The sequence below is a fragment of the Suricata suricatta genome, chromosome X (genome assembly GCF_006229205.1).
Source record: "Suricata suricatta isolate VVHF042 chromosome X, meerkat_22Aug2017_6uvM2_HiC, whole genome shotgun sequence".
Taxonomy (NCBI): domain Eukaryota; kingdom Metazoa; phylum Chordata; class Mammalia; order Carnivora; family Herpestidae; genus Suricata; species Suricata suricatta.
The window spans coordinates 99,968,613-99,973,814 of NC_043717.1; the positions used below are offsets into that span (position 1 = coordinate 99,968,613).

Below are 5,202 nucleotides of genomic sequence, written 5' to 3' on the forward strand. Positions count from 1 at the left end.
ATTTTTCCCCCTGCTCTTAGTACATTGCTTTTAAAGTCCCGCAGGTCGAAGGAGTACTTAGAGATGCTTGCTATGACAAAACCAGCTCCATTTTTGCCCCCGTCCGATCTGGGTGCTAAGACCTTTTAGCTTTTTATGTACCAAGGACAAATTTCATGGCAAGGACATCTGCGGAGCTGTTATTGTTCTAGGACGCTACAATCTTTGCCTTAATGACTTAAGATGCACACAGCTTGAGGTGGGAGAGCTGGAAAGTGCCAGCCCGACGTTTCCTCTAATACGTTGTTTCCAGGCGGACGGAAAAAATTGATTTCTAATTCACAAAATATATCCCCAGATGCCACTCATTACGCACTTTTCCAGTTTCAACTTAAAAGTACTCCGAGCCGTGTATTCACACAAGGCAGAAAAGGGGGAGTTGCTTTCTTCTCACCCCAGGTGAAGGAGGACAAAATGGAACTTTGTGGAGCGGAAGCCAAGAAAACAGTTGGGGTGGTGTGATTGTCGGGGGAGGAGCCTGGATAAATGGTGGTCTCCATATATTTTCAGGACGGCTCCTTTCTCTCTAGAGCTGGAGGAAAATCAATATCTTGTTTTCAGATGGGTAAATGGAGTCGTCTCTTTAAAGTGCCCCGGTCAGTTCACCACACGTCGGGCAGCTGCTGCTTTCCAGGCTGCCCCGCGATTCCCAGGCTAGGACGATTGACAAGGCGATGATAAACTAACGCACCCCCTCAGCTCTGGGTGTGCACCATTGTTCCCGCAGCTGAGACCCTCTGCTGCTATTTGCTTTCTCCCACATACATTATTCAACAGCCCAGGAAAAGGCCAAGAACCTCTTTCATTCAGGAATTCTGTATTAAAATAATCAATTTCAAACTGAAACCGGGAAGGCCAGCTTGCTACAGGGAGAGCCTATTAAGCCACCAGTCTTTTCCATTTGCATTGAACTCATGCTGTATTGTGGTAATATGGGATTATTTTTTTTTTCAGTTTCTTCCAAGAAACTAAACATCACATTGGTTCTCCTGCTCTTTCATAAAGAGCATGTAGAAGAGCGTCTTCGTTTGATCCCGTCATTAATAGAGCACTAGAGGCCATATTTGTGCCTGCTACCCTGCATTGGCTAATTCTGATTTTGAAAGTACTTTAAAAAAGCCATTAACTCTCCATGAAATGTAGCAGGAAGAAAAGTTTTCAAGTGTTTTGTTTTCCATTCATTGGCCTTACATTTCTTGTCTTGGCTCTCCTGCCCCCTGCCTCTAACCATCGCCCCCCTCGCCCCGTGCGTGCACGCGCGCGCACGCACACACACACACACACACACACACACAAGTTGTGAGATTGAAGCATCATGCCAAAAAGTTAAAAACCTCACATATATAAGCTAAGAGAACTTTTAAGTGCATTTTCAGCAGTACCAGGAGATGCTCTCCCAAGTGGGTGAGCTTTGTCTATGTGGTTAATCAAGGGTTAATCAGAAACTGCCTTTTGTGGCTGCCTTGTTGTCAGAATTCTTTCTAAGTTTACATCAGTTTTTTTATGTGTTTAAAAGCCTCAGTGATTGAAAAGTAACTATTAGTAATCACTATTAAAATAACTGTTAGTAATCACCATTATGTACTCAGTTCTACAAGCATTTGTTGAATCCCCACTGAGTCTACAGAGAGTCCTCAGTACGTTTACTTGGGGCATCCCAAGGAATCAGCCAGGATTCCCCAAGGGTCCCATGAAACATAGATGTTTCATAGGGTTGCCAGATTTGGCAAATAAAAACAGAGGGCGCTTCGTTAAATTTCAATGGTAGAGAAACAGTTCTTTGGTATAAGTATTGTTCTGGGCAATATTTCAGACACAGTTATGCTGAAAAGTTTCATTGTGTATCTCAGATTTAACTGGAAGTCCTATATTAAACCTAGAAGCCCTATATTTTTAAGGAATTCTTGCTGTGATCTTGAGGTTTTTGACATGGCTGTTTTTTACTTCCCCCTTTTACTTTAGAATAGAAATTGATTCACTGAAGTCTAGGTAGGTTCCGTGTTAATCAAAATTTTACTTTTCCATGTAAGAAGAAGTTTTCTCAACAAATTTATACTGAGGTCCTCTCTCCTCTTTTTCTTCAACAGGTGGCATAAAAATATTTTTCAAATTTTTGTGATAAAAATAAATTATTGGGGCATCTGGGTGACTCAGTCAGTTAAGCGTCCAACTTTAGGTCAGGTCATGATCTCGCGACTTCATGGGTTCGAGCACCCCATGGGGATCCACACTGACAGTGTGGAGCCTGCTTGGGATTCTCTCTTTCCCTCTCTCTTTCTGCCCCTGTCCCACTTGTGCAGTGTCTCTCTCTCTCTCTCTCTCAAAATAAATAAATAAACTAAAGAAATAAGTGATTAAAGGTACTAAACTATTGAAAAGTAGTTCTACAATGACTCATAAAAACAAACATTCCTATCCCAGTAGTTGATGAATTTTATAAAAACAGAATTACCCAGAGTAAGTTACTGTGTATACTGTATGGTGCCAAGGATTGCTAAGCATTAGAGAGAGAAGGCAGAGGCAAATGTCTCCATTGAAATGCCCAGGCGGGGATCCTCAATGAAGAGGAGTTGTAACACCACAAGCTCATCCTAGCAGAGGCGGGACTCACCAGGGACAGCGCCTCAAAACCAGTGGTAGGAGTCTATCTCAAAGGACAGAAGACTCGGTCACCTTGATTCTGAAAGTGGATAGAATGAGAATTGCCAAAGCACATGGCTATTGCCCACAAGGAAAAATTCTGATTAATTCTTTAAGGACAGAGCGCGTGATGATGCGCACCGGGTGGTGCATGTAATTGATGAATCGCTGAATTCTACTCCTGAAACCAATATCGCGCTGGATGTTAACTGCCTAGAATCTAACTAGAAACTTGGAAGAAAAAAGTTCCTTAAGGGCAATCTGGTGCATCCAAGACAGTATAGGTGTCAAGAGATTGGATATAATAGCAGGCTTGTTTATTATGGGCTGGCTATGTGCCAGGCACTGTGCAAAGTGTTTTACACGCCTTGCTTCCTTTATCTTCTTTGGGAGCTCAAAGGAGGGAGAGAACACCACTGAAAATTTAGTCTTTCAATGCAGCAAGTATATGACTCTCTTTTCTGTACCATTTATCGAATTTGCCTGGTCCAATGCTAATAGTATATTGATTTAATTAGATTGCAGTGGCTTTATAATGTGTCTGGATATCGGGTCCTACAAAATGACATTTTAATTTATTGAGGAAAAAGGTGATTTAATAAATGATAACACCTCTGATATGTTTCTAGAGGAAAATAACATTGCATGGACCCTGTCTTTTATCATATATTAAAATAAACTGCAGAGGAAGACTTAAATACAAACAAAGTAATAAAAATCTTGCAAGAAATCTTTGGAGACCACATGGACAAAACAGAGGACAAGACTGGATACTCAGAAGCTATTAAAGAAAAGGTAGCTCTTTCCCATCTTGCAAGATGGTGGGCGAAAAAGCCGAGAAGCCAGATACTAAGGAGAAGAAACCGGAAGCCAAGAAGGCTGATGCTGGTGGCAAAGTCAAGAAGGGGAACGCCAAAGAAGGGGAAGCCCCACTGCAGCCGAAACCCCGTCCTGGTCACAGGAATTGGCAGGTGCTCCCGATCGGTTATGTATTGGAGGAAGGCCATGTACAAGAGGCAGTATTCAGCAGCTAAATCCAGGATTGAAAAGAAGAAGAAGGTTCTTGCTACGGTCACAAAACGAGTCAGTGGTGACAGGAATGGCATTACCCAAGTGGTTAAACTCCGCAAGATGCCCAGGTATTACCCTACCAAAGACGTGCCTTGGAAGCTGGTGAGCTACGGCAAACACCATTCAGTCAGCACGTGAGGACACTGCGAGCCAGCATCACGCCTGGGGCCACCCTGATCCTCCTCATTGGGCGCCACAGGGGCAGGAGGGCGGTTTTTCTGAAGCAACTGACCAGTGGTTTGCTGCTTGTGACTGGACCTCTGTCCCTCAATCGCGTTCTTCTGCATAGAACACCAGAAATTTGTCATTGCCACCTCCACCAAAATTGATATCAGCAGTGTGAAAATCCCCACACACTGCACGGATGCTTCCTTTAAGAAGAAGCAGCTGCGTAAACCCAGACACCGGGAAGGGCAGATCTTCGACACAGAGAAAGAGAAATATGTGATCACAGAGCAGCGTAAGGTTCATCAGAAAGCTGTGGACTCGCAAATTCTGCCAAAAATCAAAGCTGTCCTCAGCTTCAGGGCTACCTCCGCTCTGTGTTTGCTCTCAGGAATGGGCTTTACCCTCACAGACTGGTGTTCTATGTGTTAATCTGCCAAACATTCAAGTAAACATATTAATCTCTAACATAAATATGGGACAATAAAATTAATGATTGCATCTGTTAAAAAGTTATACTTCCAAAAATGCATTTACAGGATTTACTGTGTAAACACTTACAAATGAAGAATAAAAAGACAAAGAAGAGAGACTAAAGGTTTTTGCAAAACAGTAACATTTAAATAAGGATAATTTTGCCATTTCTTGAGGCTACAAAAATAATCAAATGCTTTGCTGAACTCTCTGACAATGCTGTAATCTTTAAAATGATTATTCCCACTAGGAACCAAGTGTTCAAAGTTTTTTCAAAAAATTCAAAGTATTTATAAATAGAATAATTTTCCTCACATTTGTCAAACTATTACTAAATTTTATGAGTTGAAGTTGGCAAAAAAAAAATAAATGTCTTACAAAGAACCTGATTAAATAACGGATCCATCTGCAAAAACCAAACCAAACCAAAAAAAAAAAAAAAAAAAACCCAAAACAAAACAAAAGAGAAGGTAGACTTACTAGATGTTGTATGAATTTAAAACTTCTATATGGCAAAAGAAACTGTAAACAACATCTACAGATAAGAACTAGATGTATAAAATTATTCGTAATGCAAAAGACAGACAGAGGTGCATCTACAATATACCAAGAGGTCTTGCAAATTAAACAGAAGGGGACAAACACCCCAGAAAAAAATCAGCAGAGGATGTGAAATGATGCATTGACAGAATGGTAATCAACCCACAAGGCTAAGAAAACTTATGACAAGAGGCTCAAATTCACTCACGGTCAAAGAAGCTCAAACTAAAGTGATAATGGAGTATCGTTTGTATCCGTCACACAGGTGAGAAT

The 5,202-nt window shown here is 41.3% G+C and overlaps 1 pseudogene; it reads left to right on the top strand.

Moving 5' to 3' along the window:
* Positions 1-3,497: 3,497 nt before the first annotated feature.
* On the top strand, positions 3,498-4,367 carry LOC115283518 (annotated as a pseudogene).
* The last annotated feature ends 835 nt before the right edge of the window (positions 4,368-5,202 follow it).